Genomic DNA, 16,046 nt, shown 5'->3' with positions numbered 1-16,046 from the left:
ATCACTCTCAATTCCTGTAACCCACTTAACCACCTTGAATAATTTCGGATTAGAAAAATTAGAGAAACCTACTGTGCAAGACCATTAAGGAGGGTGACTTGAAGCATCCCAGAGCTTGAATGCACAGGAGAAGCTAAAGGAAAATTAGCTTACTCTATATCTAACGAAAAGCCTGTCGGAGCCCGACCGCCTTGGGTTTGGGCAAATTCCATAATCTGAGTCTCAATTTCCTCCTCCGGAACACGGATCTATTAATACCTACCTACTACCGGGAAGTGCTGCTGTCAGAAATGAGAGTGTTATGACTCTCGGTGCACAGAAGACGTTCGACACGTGCGAGCTTCCCTCGCAGAAAGCCAGAAGTGTAGTGATGAAAGGCAGGGGGATGGGGCCTGCCCGTGCCCTGCTGCGGATCCCACTCTCCGAGACCGTCCCCTCCCCAGCTAGCGCTCACCCCCGCCCAGGAACCAGATTCAAGGGCCTCTCAGTAGCTCGTTACTTCTGCGAAGGCGTGGGGACAAGGATAAACGCGGCGAACGCAACTGGGAGCGGAGAGGCGGCGCCCCCAGAGGAGGAGGGGAGGCAGGGGGTGGAGGCCGCGCCTTTCCCCGCCCCGGGCCTCCCCTGTCTTGCCCTCCCTTCCCGGTCTACCTCCCCCCAGCGCGCATCCGGCGGCGGGCACAGGATGTTCTTTCGCTCCCGTTCCCCACACCCGCCCCCGCGCCCCCGCTCTCACTTTCCCTGCGCTCCCCTCCCCCACCCCCGCCGCGCTCGGCGCCGGCACCTAGCTTAACTCCTTCTCTCCCGCGCTCCGCGGCGCCCTGCTGCCCCCCAAGAGTCCCATCCTTCCCGCCCCCCGGGAGCCCGAGGGCTGCCCGCGGAGGGGCGGGCCTGGGTTGAGCGCTGGGCCAGGGTTCTCGGGATTCACTGGCTCATCCGGGGCGAAGGGATGGAGGGAGAGCCCCCGGCCTGAGGCCAGCATCTTCTCAGTCCCTGCCAGGTCAGCGCTGCGGAAGGGGCTGGGGATGGGTACCCGCACTAGACCGAGCCACGCGCACAAGGGGGGGCCGGCCAGGTAGGTGCAGTTAGCTCCGGGCCCTGCAGTGGGGCAGGAAGGTAGAGACCTTAACCTCATTCTCTCCATAGTTGGGATGAGAAGGGGCCCCGGGTTCAAGCAGAGGATGGAGGTGACGCCCCTCACGGCACGTCACTGTTGCCAAGGCAACCGGGGACGGCGGAAGCGCGCTGGGGAAGGGGAGACCTTCGAGAAAGAAGGCTGCGGGAGGCTTTGGGATCCGGGTGGGGGTGGGGAGGCGGTGGGGGCGGGCTTTTCGATCTTTTCTTGACTCGCTGGTGCGCCAAGAAACTGAGAGGACAGTTTCTGTTCGCTGGTTCGTTCAACAGACGTTCATTGAGCTTGAACTATGCTTCGCGCTGTGCTTAGACACTGGGTGACCGCGGCGCTCGATCGGAACCCTGCTCTCACTTGTGACTGAGTTAGGGCAGGGTGGCTATATGTCCTGGGGTTGTCTGTAGAATCGATGTAATTATTAATAATGTCCCTTTTCAAGCTTAAAAGTATCTCAATATGGGGCGGGGGGAGGCGTAGTTAAGGAACCTTGTCCTCCAATCCATGAAAGCCTCCGACCCTGCAGAGAAGACAAGCTATTGTCTACTCACTGTGCACTCAACAGGCACTTTCTTGGCACTTTGTCTTCTCTGCCATTGCCCCTCATTCTGCAAAGGTAAGTATCACTGCCTTTAAAGATGAAGAAACTGGCTCAGATTTGCCCAAAGCCAACCAGCTTAAGTGTTGGAACCAGAATCCAGACCCAGGTCTATGTGGCCTCTGAGTGCCCTATCTTTGCTTCCTTCTTAAAATAAATAGATGATATTAAATAAAAGACACTGTCCCTGCCATGAAGGAGCTTATAATTAATAGAGTTGAAAAAACTACTGGTAATAACTAAACCATTAATTTTGAAAAGATTAAGGGCAGCTCATAAGGCTCAGAGTGAAGTCGATGACAAAATAATCAGTAAGGTGGAGATTATCAGAGCCTTCCTGCACGAGGCAGATTTTGAGCTGGGTTATGAGGTTGTGATTGGGGTGTATATGGGTGCGTGTATGTGTGCATGTGCCTGTGTGTGTATGATGTGGTGCCAAGAAAGAAACCAAGGGCATCAGACTAGGGACCCAGAGCTAGGCAGGTTGGAATCTCCAATGGTGAGAAGATCCCTATGAACACCCCAAAGCCATTGATTGGGTATGCACTCTCTACCTTCCACCCTCCCCAGTAGTATTGTTTCTTACTGGAGCAGAGACCTCCAGCAGGCTGCTGCACTCATTCCACTCTGCAGTCAAGGTTTATGCAGTTGATATTTGGCTTCAACTGACGTTAACTTGGATGTCAGCTTCTCCCTTCCCCACCCCTCTCTGAAGATTCTGGAAAACGAAAAGTAGTGGCTCCTCCAAACAAAAGGGCCCGAGTCAGCATAATGAAGCCAACAGGCTTGATGGGAATGGGGAGACCAAGTCAGAAGAGAGAACTGGATGAGAAAGGAGCCACCAAATGGATCAGTCACTTTGCGGCCCTCCTGCTCTGCACCAGCCCTGTGCTGGACTCTGTGGTCTGGGCACGCCATGAATGAATCCAGATCCCTTCATATGGAACACACAGGTTAGCAGCTGGTGTACCCAGTGGGCTTGGTTGAAAACTCTGAAGTTGATAACACACACAATAAACAGTATTTGATAAAGATTATTCTAGCAGGGTGTATAGGAGGAAGGAAAATGCTGGGCTAGAAAGGACAGTGTAGCAGCTGCAGTGGGAATTTGGGCCCAAGGTGGAATCCGTGGGGTTGGAGAGGAAGGGGTGAATGAGAAAAATAAACAACGCATCTTGTAATGAAAACAACAAAGGTAAGAATTTGGTAATAGGTCAGATATAGAATGGTGAAGGAAAGAGTTAGTTAAAAATCCACCATCATGGTGAGTTTGGGGGATGGGAGGGTCGCAGTGGGCAATGGGGAAGAGCTGGTGTGAAGGACATGAGGATAAGTTCAGTCACTTTCAGGCCATGTGAGTCCAGGTGTCCTGTAGGTAACTAGGCTTGGAGATAGGTAAGTCCAGAAGGACAGTGGGCTGCATTGTGAGAGAGTGTCCCTGTCACTACAGGTGTGCAAACAGTTTCAGAACAGTCACTGACCTGGGATATCATGGACAGATTTCATACATCAGGTAGAAGTTTGGAATTGATGACAGTGAAGGTGCTTGCTGACAGAGTCTGTGAGTGTTGGCTGGGTAAACACTTGTGGGCAGCACGCCTATATGTGTGGGAAGGTGGTCCATGGCCCAGGCCTGTGTTGGCATCCATCTCCTCACACAGAAGGTGCCAGAGATGCCATCAGCTGGGCCCTGGGATGTGAGGCCCAGGTGAGGCACTTTAGCAGCCTGGGGTCCCTCCCCTAGCCCCACCCTGGAAGGCCCTGGAGCCCAGGCCTGTGCTGACTGCCAGGGCCCTTCCTGGAACTCGGCAGGGGATGGAGCCCCTCCCTGCCTGCCCTGGCACACTCCAGGCACAGCATGTCCCCTGGGGTACCTTGCAGACACCCAAGTTGCCTAGGGCATGAGATAGGTCCCCACCCACCAGGAAGAGTCCTGCTCTGGGCTGCCATCTGAGCTCCCCGCTCTGGAGCTTTCATCCTCACACTGGCCCCACCAGACTACAGGGGACAGCAGACACAGAGGAGGAAGGAGCAGCTTTGTGGCTGGGTGGCAGAATTTATGGGTCTTTGTTGTGGCTTTGGGTAGGAGGGTGGGTAAGGCAGAAAAGCAGGGTCTCAGGCTTCAAAGCACCTCCCCACCTGCTTCTCTCTCCCTCTGAGGAAACCTTCAGGGGCCTAGTGGTTTTGAGGGGAGGGGACAGGAAGAGTCTCTGAACTCTGGGTCAGCTGAGGACAGAGATAGGGGAGATCTTGCCCTATATCCCATTTCTCCCAGCATCCTCTTCCTCTGCTCCCCACCACCCTAGAACAAAATTCTACCTCCGTCAGGAACGAAGAATTATATCCTCCAGAGGCCTTCCAGAGTGGTGGGGTTTGGAGGAAATGTGACATGTATCCAGCAGCCGTATGCCCCGCCACACCTGCCGGGTTGGGTGAAAAGAATGCACCTCCTAAGTGGGTAGAGACCACTCTGCTCAGGCTGGGGGCTGTGAGACGCTTTAGTGAAAGGGCGAGAAGGCAGAGGGATACGCCAACCGGCCACGTGGAGGTCCTGAGCCAGCCGCAGGCAGGGGCGGGAGCCCAGGAGCCGGCAGTGAGCTCGCCCCTCCCGCTCGAGGGAGCCTCCGAGAGTCGGTCGTAGCTGACCGCAGGCTGCAAGAGCGGTTAATCTGGTGAGCGAGCACACCCACTTACCCAGCTGCTGAGTCAGGCTGTTCTCGTTCCCCGCTCGCCCGCCCGCTCGGGACATTGTGTTCCAGCCCCGGCGCGCTGGCACCGGGCCCAGGCGCTCACACCAGCCTCCTCGCCCTGTTTGTGCTCGCGGCTTGCGCTCGGCGCGCAGCTTCCCCACCACCGCCGCTGCCGCCGCTGCCGCCGCAGCCGCCTGCGAGTGTGCGCGCTGGGTCCCCGACCAGGCGGCCCCAGGGACCTCCGGGGTCGCCTGTGCAACTTCGAGGGCGCGTGCCCGGGCCTTACAGCACCCAGACCTGTCGATCCCCGACCTGAGCCCTTGCGTGGAACCCCAGGAGTGTGTGGGACCTGGAGTAGCACAGTTGGCGGGGTATGGGGGCAGGCGGTGTAGCTCCACGAGAGAGAGGAGCCGCCCAGCCTGCCGCTGAAGCCCCACCAGGGCTCGGCCCAGGAGTCTGGAGGAGGATAGCTGGGAGCGCGCCAGTCCCTGACTTGGGAGACCTGGGATTCAGTCACGTGACAACGGAAGCCGGGTAGAGGGGGCCAATTCAAGCGATCCCCGGAGGAGCCTCCCGGCTCCTCGTCTCTCTTCCCTGATCCTTCACACCAGCCCGGAGACTCCAGGGACTTCCAGGGGCTGGCAAACCAAGTCCAGCCCTTTTGGATCGCTTGGGAACCCCCTGGCAGGACGTCAGGAGTAGGAAGAGCCCGGACACTAACGGGTGGGAGCGGATAGCGGGGTGGAGGAAGACGACCCCAAACTGGAACCTGGCCCCTCCCTTTGTCCAGCCCGAAGGATTTATTCAGAGCCACGTTTTCTTCTTACCCATCCTTCTGCAGAAAGACATTGCTGAGTGCTGGTCCTGAAGGGTCTTCAGTCTCCAAACCAAGGAGGGGACAAAGGACTTAGACTGAGCGCCTACCACTGTATGGAAGGCTCTGTTGGGTCCTGCTAAGGTTGCCATTAAAATTTAAATTTAAAAAAAAATCAAATTAAATTAAATTAAAATTGTTAAATGCACAATTCCTAAAGCCCTTTCTGCTCCCTCCTTCCCACTTCCACAGTTGGTTGTGCCATTTGCCATGCCGAGAGAGCCGGTACTCCATATCTACCCATCTTTCAAGCTCCAGCTCATAAAGCCTGCTTGCAACAGTGCCAGCCAAACCTGATTCCTCTCGCCTCTGAACGCCCCACACACTGAGTTTGTACCTTTCTCACGGCACAGCGTGTGGCCTGTCTCATACTCTAGTGATCTGCTTACTAATCCTGTTCTAACCAGATTAAAAAGCCCTTGAGGCAAAAACAAAGTGCTTCTTTGAGGCCTCCCCCATCCCTCTAGCTCATCCTCCGCAGGCTAAGCTTGGCCCTGGAGTTGATGTACAATAAATGTTGGGTGTATTGAAATAATTTCCTGCCCTTGGTCAGTTTGCAGGCAAGTCGAAGAGACAAACACATAGCGTTGAGGTTAAATAATAACCCAAGCCAGCAGGTGGTAAGTACCAAATATGTGTAAGAGCTATAGGGACTCAGTAGAAAGGAGGTGGTGATGTGGGGAAAAGATCCCAAGGGGTTCTAGGCCTTGATCTGTGTGTGGAGGAGGAGGGTGGGGGCGTTGAGGTGACTCATGCTGGCTGACAAACCAGCCTCGGTGCTTGGCGCTTTACATTCATGATCTCTAATATTTAAGGAGCGGGGTTGGGGGGGCGAGGTTTGGGAGGAGTAGAGGGGACCGTGCCTAAGCCAGACCTTCCCAGAGCCAACCAGAGCATAGAGGCAGCCTTAGTCTGGTCTCCTCACCCTCATTCCCCGGGCACTTCCTGTTCCCTGGCTTGCCACTCCTAACCCACTACACCCAATAGGGCTGCCCAGCACTGCCCAGTTCTGGATGCACTCTGGTCCCGCCCTGCTGAACAACTGGCTGTGTGACCTTGGGCAAGGCACTTCCTTACCTACACCTTGCTGTCATCTGTACCTCCATTGCAGCACTTACAGGCTGTGACTTTATAAGTCAGTGTTCCAGTGATGCTTGCCACCTCCCCTGATGTTACCTGGGCTGCTGTGGCTGCCTGCCCCGCCATCCCCTCCCCCACACACACGCTCATCGCTCCCTCCCAGTCGGGAGCTGCTGAGAACACTGGGTACAGAATGTGAGCAGGGATAGTAGGTTTCCTGTGGTTGCAAAAGGAACATTGGGACTTTCCCGGTGGTGCCCGAGCTCTGGGAGAACTGGGGGAGGAGGAGGCAGGGCCAACCTCGAAGGAACCTCTGCTCTCTTCCCTCCCCTCCTCAGCACTCCCAGCTCTCCAAAAGGCTGGTACAGTTTGTTGCTGGGTCTGGAATGTACCGTGTGTTTCATATGGCCTCTGTCCAGTCCTACACTGGCTGCTTTATATTTATACTTACTTCTTCAGCTGTGGCATCCTGCTCTCAGTCACCCCTGCTCTTGTCTGCTCACCTCTCACCTGCCCCCCTCCCACCCACCATGGGTCGTGTTGGGGTTCGAAACTCTTATAGGAGGTGCAGGTGGGGTGTAGAGAGAGCCCTGGAGGAGAGAAGTTGGACCTGAAAGGGTGCAGCCTTTGGTCCTCTTTCTCTCTCCCAGCACCCAGCCCTGAAAACTGCCTCCAATATCTTGGACTCTCCAAGTTGGTCTGAAGTTTCTCTGAGCCTTTGAGGTTGATCCCCCACTCCTTGCTACCACAGCACTTCAGCAATATTCTTGAGCCCAGATAGACTAGCAAGCTCAAGGATCTATTTAAATTGCCCCCCCCCAAAAGTTTGGCAGACCTGCTAATCCATGATCTTCCCCCCATCAGTCACAGAGAACACAGCAGAGGTGGGCGATGGGGGGATACCATCCCCCCAGCCCAGGATTCACACGTTCCTGATAGATACTGCAAAATGGAATTTGACATTTGGTAACTTAATGAGTCGTGACAAGTTTAATCTCCTCAGAGTGGCTTAGATAGTCAGAGGTCTGGCCTTCCTCCCCAGGAGCGTGTGATATTATTCACATAATAGCTAATATTGATCACCTACTAGGGTCCAAGCATTGAGCTGAGGGTTTTATATAAATGAGCTCATTTATGCATCGTAAGAACCCTGGGAATTGGGTACTATTGTTATCCCCCTTCGACAGTTAAGGAAACTGAGTCTCAGTGAAGTGGCAGAGCTGGAGTTCGCATTTAAGTCTAATATCTAAGCCGGCAGTTCTAAATAATCGGTAGCTTGCTTAGATCATGTACCTAAATTGTAAATCTTCCATTTCTCAAGCCTTGGAGTCTCATTTCCTTTTCCAAGATGATTCCAGGAACTCTGTCTCCTCCTTGGAGCCCATGCATACCTTGAAGTGTGATTAGCCAGAAAAGTGTTTTCGGCCCTTTTTAATGGGCTGAAATGAAGAGGCTCCAAAGGACACTCAGTAGTGGAGTTAGTCAGGTCTGCTGGCTATGGATAGCTTCAGTTATCTCTTGGCCAGCTGGCATGCCTGCTGCCACTCACCCCATCACTGGGGAATAAACTTTGCCTCATTGTATTGATCTGGCACTGGGATCTAAAAACCAGGGGCTGAGCCTGGGTTCCTGGCCTCTGAACTCAGATCTGTCTGTGGCACCAGTGACATGGTGGCATGGCCTCTCTTAAAACCCATTCATAGCAGGGCTTTGGGAGAAATCATCACCTGTCAACCCCTGGCGTTTGTATTGGGCTGTGTACATTTCACTTACATGTCCTACCTCAGTATGATTTTGATGTTTCTCTAAAGGAAGAATATTACCCACTTTCCTGATGGGGAAATTGAGGCAAGAGCAGCTAAGTTATTCACTCAAAGGCAAGAAACTAGGTTTGTGACTGATATCTGGGGCGCTTTATTTCATAACATAGGGCCTCTCCTGACCTAAGAGAGGAAGAGTTTCCCAAGATGTCCCAAAACCCGGTGACATGTGGCCTTTCACCCAGCCTTATCAATCTAGGAAGGGACCATAGCACTACACTGCCCATGCCACCCTTATCTACCCTCAGGGGCTGAAGCAAGGGCACCAGACATCCTGTAGGTAGTTGGTCTGTCCTAGTCTCTGGCTTCCTGTCCTCTGTGACTCTCATGGGCACATTTTGTCCTCTCTGAGCCCAGTTCTCGCTTCCTCTTTTATTCTTCCTTCTCTCTCTCTCCTTGCTCAATGAGAGCCCTGTTTATATGCTTCCATCCGTGTTTGCTTTTTATTTTGGCTTTTTGTATATCTCCTGGGACATTTCTTAAGGTCCCTTCTGCCTTCTTCCCTCTGACATTGTCTTGTTTCCCAAGAAGCATCTTCCATTCATACCCCACCCCCACTCCTCAGTTCACCTCCGGCTTCTGCCAAAGTCAGCTTGCTAAGGTTCATGGGTTCAGTGGGCACTTAATGAGCATCTACTGTGTGCTCCAGGAATTGTGTTAATGCCTGGGAACCCAAAGTCCAAACGCTGTGCTGGAGCATCTATTAAGCGCCTACTGTGTGCATTAGGCATTGTGCTTCAAACTGGGAGTACAAAAGCTGGTCGTTGCCTTCAAGAGATTGCTAAATTACTCGGGAAGATGCACAAAAACAGATCATTATAATGTCCTGGGAAGTTGGGGACTGGGTGTGGCTAGAGGGGTCAGGGAAGGCTTCTCTGAAGAAGCCAGCCTTCAGCTCTGACTAAGGAGCTAGCCAGGCAGAGCAAGGGTGCAGGGCATTCCAGGTAGAAGGAACAGTGTGTATAAAGGCACACAGGCATGAAGCCATCCCATGTTCTCCAGTGGGCACTTCGTGAGTTGTTTGGTCTGGCCTGGACATAGCCTACAGGTTGAGGAGTCCAGGGAGATGAGGCCAGAAGCGGGAAGGCCCAGATGGTGCAGAACCTCATGTTCCAGCAAAAGGGTTGACCTTTATCCTGGAGCAGCCAGAAGCCAAAAGGGCCTCATGGCTCCCTACAGCCTGGAGCTTCAGGGCTGGGCTTAGGCCAGGCCCAAAGCTCTTTCTCAAGCCCGGATTAACCTGCTGTATTTACCGCCCTTGGGCTCAGTGAGGACCGTGGGAGAGTCAGACACTTAAATATAATGTTGTTTCCAAGATACAATCATTCATTCATTCTTAATTGTTGGCAAGCTCTGATGTTGTTTGCCAGGTGCTGCTGTGAGCACCAGGAGTGGGTCATTGAAACCCACAGAGGTCCTGGCTCTCAAGAAACTTGCATCCTTGGCAGCTGGGGAGGAAGGATAGGTTATAAACAAAGAAACAAAACAAATAAATTAGCACGATAAATTCAGATGGTGCTAAGTGCGAAGAAAATAAAACAGAGTGATGCAATGAGAGTAATGGGGTGGGCTGGGTGCTCAGGAGAGCCTGCTCTAAGGAAAGTTATGTTTGAGCTGAAACCTAGATGACAAGAACAAATCAGTATGTGAATATGTGGGGGCTTAGGGTTTCAGGCACAGGAAACTGCACGTGAAAAGGCTCTGATGCAGGAAGGAGCTTAGTGTTTTCTAAGTTTAGGGAAAATGTTGGGTTCAAATTCATTAATCCCCAGCAATGCTATGCAAGGATTATTGTACCCATTTTGAAGAGATGGAAACCGAGGCTCAGGATGGTTTAAGTTCCTTGGCCAAAATTATAACTAATATTACAAATGTGAGCTCTAAAGCCACTGCCCCTTTTTCTACCAAAGTATCAAGTATAGCAACCATGTATCCTAAATTATTAAAGAAAGTCCAGTTTCCCAAATTCAGCCTCATTGTTCTCTGGACAGTCATCCTGGACATTCTCTTTGTTCCAAATCATGCCAAACCCTGTCTCTGTTATGTACTACCAGTGGGATCCTAGGATGAACACTTCATCACTATAAGCCTCAGTTTTGTCATCTGTAAATAAGAAGAGTAATAATCCCAATATCATAAGCTTGCTGAGAGGATTAAGTGAGGTAATCCACGTAAGGGTCAGTAGGGTGCCTGGAACATGGCACACATTCAATTCATGGTAGTTCTTTATTGTTACTTCAGAAAGCTGAGGGCCACTGCTGAATGATCCTGCCCCCATGTGAGGCCTCTGATGCATGAGACAGGGAGGGGAGCTGTGGGAGGAGAGAGAACAGGAGAGGGCGGCTAGGAGGGCCTCTTCCCTTCACTCAACCATTCACTCCTGGTGCTGGGATCTCACACTGACACATCTTGTACTTCCCATTTCCAGGGAAATTCCTCACCGCTGGACCGCCCCCGCCCCCATCTTTGGGCAGAGCAGAAGCCAGATCGACAGAGCTGTGAGGTGACAATCCTCAGCATTGTGTGTGCCAGGAGCCCCCAAGGGCAGGCGGCCATACTGCAGGAGGGCAGGGACCGCAGAGGGAGCCTGGCGTGGGCTGCTGGGACAGAGCACTTCTCAGAGGAGGTGTGGACCCCGTGGAGTACGTGACTCCTGCCCTTCCAGCCTGTACACTCCAGCTAGCAGAACAGAGACCCCTCCCCACCCATCCCCAACCTTCCCAGCTTCCTGCTGACGCCCTGTCACCACACACACACTTACTCACCCCTCCCAGGCATCCCTGAGAGGACCAGCTGCAGCTGGGGTGTGGGGGTGGGGAGAGTCCTGCCAGGGTTCTCAGATCCCTAGCCTCCCTCTCCCACCCCTCCCTCGCCCCCAACTGCTGAGCTGCTTCTAGGTTTAAAGCAAAACACCATTCTGTCCTTCCTGCTGCTCAGTGGCAGCAGCTCTGCCTAGGGTTATTTTTAGCAGGGATGCAGGGAAGGCACATTACTCCTGGACTTTCACTGGGGACATCCCCCACCCCCCAGCCAAGACTTGGCCTGGAGAGGCCAGTACGGAAACCCCCCTCCCAGAAAGGGGAAACGGGTGTGTTTTCTGTTCCTTCAACTCACCAGAACAGGAGTTGCAGTCAAGCACTGATGGGAAATCTAGGTTCCATGGGCTCCACCCCATCCCTGGTCTCTGTATCCCCATAAATCCGGGGAGCAAGAGGAGCATGGTGTCTGGAGTCTGCCCGGTATCCAGGATACCCGGTCTGTGGTATTGGGGTCCAAGGGGAGCTGCTTGGTTACAGCCAACACTGTGGACTCTGGGGCACCAGGCATTCTGGGTTTATTTACGCAGGCTAAGCAGGTCTGGTCTGTGTATTTCTCTGTATGTGTGTCTTTCAGATGCTAGCAGTACTTCATTGAGGTATAATTTACACACGGGCAAACCTTAAGTGTATAGCTTGATGCAGTTTTACACGGGTGTATACCCACATAACAATCACCTAAATCAAGATTTTGAACATTTTCAGCACCCCTAAGTTCCCTCGTGCCCCCTCCCCCAAGTCAGTCCCCACCCCAAAAGTTACCACGATCTGATTTCTATCACCATAGATTAGATTCATGCGTGTTACAAAGTTAAAAGAAATACAGCTTCTGTCATGGAAGAGGGAAGTGGGCAATAACATTTTTCACATGACAAGGGGGCCTCAAAAAAGGAGGTCATTCAAATTAAAAAACAAAAAACAAAACTAAGGAATCATTGGCTTGAGAAACAGGAGGTTCCAGCGCCCACCTGACCCCTCAGGATTGGGACAGGACGGGTTGGAACATTCTTAGAGCAAAGAAGCAGTGAGTGAAAAGGAGAGGCCTGCCAGGGCTCCTCCTGGGTCCAGCTACCCTCATGTTCTGCTAGAGGCCCATGCCCCTCCTCCAACCCCCTCACCTTGGCAGTTTTCAGCAAGGCCAAGGATGCACGGAAGGACATTCTCAAGGGCATCTGCCCAGGGAAAGGGAGAGGTTGGAGCCTCTGCACAATTAGGTTATTTATCTTTCCCGCCTTCCCTTTCAAGGTCTTCATGATTCTGGGCCTCCTTCACCTTGTGAGGTCTGGGGAGGGGAGAGGCAGAGGCTCTCAAAGTAGGGTGGTAAAAGAGTCATGGAGCCCATCATTTCTTCTTTTCTTCATTTAAAACATTTATTTGAGTACCCACATTGTTCTGTATCTTCTGTTAGGTGTGAGGTATAGGAAGATGACTAAAACAAAGTTTAGCTCTCTAGAAAGTCAAAGGTAGCATTCTCAGGTGAGGTTATACCCCCTTCACAATCTAGATGAGGATTTCAGAGAGGTAAAGTGACTTGTTCAGTATCACATAGCTAGCTGCAGGCAGACAGAGGCAAAGAACAGGGACCCTTGACTCAGCCCTCCCTAGCTGGAGATAAGAAAGCACAGGAAGCAAAATCAATAGCCTGACAGCTTGGCCTTCTGCCTTACAGACTTTCTGGAGTAGCCGAGAGAGCACTGACCTGGATGTCAGGGGACTTCATTTCTGCTTCTAGGTTTTAGAAGCACTTTCTCTCTCTGGCCCTCAGTTTTTCTTCCATGTATATGAGGAAGGCTGCCTCCTTAAAGAAGAGCTTTAAAAGTTCCTTTAGCTCTTTCTCCAGTGTACCCAGCATTTTACTGCCTGGGTGCCTTTGCTCAGACTGTTTCTGCTCTCTGGAATGCCCCCTTACCTCCCAGTTCCTTTTTCTGACATTCTCCCAATCGTTTATGACCTAATTCAAATGCTGTCCCCTGAGGCCCCACAGTCTTTGGGGATCCGTTGAATGTTGTTACCTAGATCTCCACAGAACAGACAGATCTTCCCTCATTTTGTGACCTTTCCATCCTAGGGCAGGACCTCCCATGGGGAAGGTATCTGTTTTGTAGGACACTGTTGGAGGAGTTGAAGTGAATTCTTGTTCCCACTCCCCTTCCATGTGTCTCTTTCAGTTTTCAGAGACTGAGACTGAGTCCATCTTTCCTTAGGGCCTCTAAGAGATTGTTCTTTCCTGCTGGGCAGGCCAGTCCAACCAAGGCTATCGAATTGGGGCACTTTGGGCAACTTTGGCCACACTGGGAGGTGAACCCAGGAAGGATAAGAAAAATAAACAGGGCCTCGGCCAGAACGATGTCTGCCCCACCTCACCTGTCCCATCCTCATTCACAAACATCTCGGCAGAAACCCTCCCTTAGAGCAAACATTCGGCTCCGCGCTCCCACGACCACACCCAAACCCACTCCTACCAGCTTGCCCACAAATAGACTAGCAACTTTGCAACAATGTACCCACTGCTCCCTCTGCTCCCCTGCCCTTCCCCCAGGCAGGCATTGTGCACACATATGCATTCATTGCACATGCACACATGGGCATGCAGTCATGCCCACGTGTGCCTTGAGTACACACACTAACATGCATGCACACACAGGTACATGGGCACACACGTACACATATGGTACCATATGTACACACTTTCCATGATGTGGCCTCCTTTCTATCAGCTCTCAGGTGAGCCGAGCTCATACTTGCCGAGTCAAGGATGCTCTACGAGAAGTGGGATGAGGAGAACACTCCATTTTGGGGATCTGGCTGCCTCTAGATTTATATCAAACTGGGGTCTTTTGTATTAACTTTCCTTACTGATGGCTCTTGGGTAGCAGAGAAATCCCTAAGAGCTATGAGCTCACTCCAGTGCAACACCTTGCTTGAGGGCCTAACAGGGATGGAGGCAGGAGAGGGCAAGCTGAGAGGTGCAGGGGCTATGCATGCTGTACATGGAAGGATGGCTGTACCATGTCAGGCATTTGGGCCTTCATCCTGATGGTAATGGAGAGCCAATGAAGGGTTCTAAGTTACAGATCAGCTATGTGGTTCTGGCAGTAATGCAGAGGATAGTTTAAGCCTGGAGGTGGGATTCCCCCCCGTTTAGAAGCCCTGGGAGGAAAGTGGTGAGGGACGTCAAGGCAATAGCAGTGAGCCCTGAAAGGAGAGAGTGGATGGGAAGGATGAGACGAGAATAACCCATGGGATGGGATACCATTCGGATGAAATAGGAGAGGGCAGTAAGATTTCCAAAGTAAGATTTCTATTACTTCTGTGAACAAATGTCTTCAAGCAGCCACTGTTTCGTGGGTCCAGTCAATATTAGGCTGCTTTTCTCTTTGCTTTCACTGTCACACACTTCACTCCATTCTATCCATTCTTCCCATTGCTGCAGAGGCCTCAGGCCCATGTTCTCTTCCTGTGGAGAGAGAGGTGGGAAGGCTTTGAAGGAGACCTAGTCCCAAGACTGATGTAGCTCTGGGGCTGACAATAGGGTCTCAGGCAAGCTGGCGTCCTCAAGTGGAAGGGGGGGGCTTCTCTTGGACTCCTCCAAGGTAGTACAGCAGTAATCCAGAAAATGGTGAGAAGGAGTGGTTGTGTTTGTGACACAATTACTGTATCTACAGGGTTGGGCAGAGAGCAAGCTGGGATTCCATTAAACCCAGTTCAGCTGTGATCACCAAGCACAGAGCCTGTGCCCGGCAAGGTGCTAAGGTGGGTGGGGAGGGTGAGGGAGTGGATATAGAAATGAGTAAGATACAGTAACTGTTTTGAGAGAGAGACAGACAGAGAGACAGAGAGAGTCTGTCTTTCTGTCTGTCTGTGAGGTGAGGGCCCAGGAAACACCACACAAGCAGAACAATCCTTGGGATTGTTCCACACACAACATGTTCCACACTGAAGCCATCACTTCTATCCACCCCTGCCCAAAAGCATCACAAACACCTCTGCCTGTCTGGTCCTCCTGCTGTATTTCCTATATTGGTTACTAACATCACATGGCAGCCCAGGGCAAGAACTTGGGGGCCACCCCAGATCTGCCCTCGCCTACCCCATGCAAATGGTTTTTCTTGTCTAGATACAGATACCGATACAGATATAGATACAGATACAGATATAGATAAGATATAGATATAGATATGGCCCATTTAATCCTCATAACAACCTTGATAGGTGCTACCATTTATCATCTCCATTTTGTAGACGGAGAATTGAGACGCAGAGAGTTTAATTGACTTATTTACCTAAGGTGACATGGCTAATAAATGATGGAGTGAGATTTACACACAGCCAGTTCAGCTGAAGAGTCTGTGCAGTTAACCCCTGCATAACACTGCCTCACTGTTATATGTATTTGCCAACTTATATAGCTTTTGAGTATTCAGAGTCAGTTAATGAATGAACTCATTAAAATGTAATGGAATGAAGAAGTAGAGCTCATCTTCATTTAGGTAAAATATCTGCAATGCTAAAACTATTTTATTTTTATAGAACATAGAAAATTTTCAAGAAAATAGATTTTGAGAGTTAAATCCCGTATATCATATTTTCATCTTATCTTCTTGCTTTTTACATAAATGATACAAAATTTCACTGGATTATCCCTCTTCCCTCCTCCAGGCCACAGGATTTGGCCTTGCTGCCGCCTCTCTCGATCCCAGGATTCTCCCCACAGGTGTGGTTCCTGTTGACCTGAGCAACATCCTCCTCAACCGCCAAATGTCCCAAGTCAGTCACCACCCCTCCCCCATTTTTTCTTTCTTTCTTTCTTTCTTTCTTTCTTTCTTTTTTTTTTTTTGCCTCTGCTTACTTATGTAGACTGATACACTGGTTTCTTAGGATAAGATTAATTTTGCTTTGTGCCCGTAGGACCGGGACAGGAAAGCTGCAATGAAACCTGAGTACATACTTTCTGGGAGTGCACAGGGCACACAGCCAGCTTTAGTTTGAGGGTCAGCCAGGTTCTAGACACCAGAGTTAAGTACCCAGAGAGTAGGCGC

At 51.5% G+C, this 16,046-nt stretch overlaps 1 long non-coding RNA gene across 3 annotated transcripts; it reads left to right on the top strand.

Annotated features, from left to right (window-relative positions):
- The first annotated feature begins 1,643 nt into the window (after positions 1-1,643).
- On the top strand, positions 1,644-5,648 carry LOC111747490. Of its 3 annotated transcripts, XR_002783551.1 has the most exons (4): positions 1,644-2,680; positions 3,178-3,288; positions 4,056-5,375; positions 5,484-5,648. It is a non-coding gene; the product is annotated as an uncharacterized LOC111747490 (long non-coding RNA). The 3 variants fall into 3 exon arrangements; XR_002783549.1 differs by having other exon boundaries at positions 1,644-1,745; positions 2,301-5,375; XR_002783550.1 differs by having other exon boundaries at positions 1,644-3,288.
- The last annotated feature ends 10,398 nt before the right edge of the window (positions 5,649-16,046 follow it).

The sequence above is a fragment of the Pteropus vampyrus genome, unplaced genomic scaffold (genome assembly GCF_000151845.1).
Source record: "Pteropus vampyrus isolate Shadow unplaced genomic scaffold, Pvam_2.0 Scaffold225, whole genome shotgun sequence".
Classification (NCBI taxonomy): Eukaryota; Metazoa; Chordata; class Mammalia; order Chiroptera; family Pteropodidae; genus Pteropus; species Pteropus vampyrus.
The sequence above is the reverse complement of the archived record's forward strand: the minus strand, read 5'-3'. Positions and strand labels throughout refer to the sequence as shown.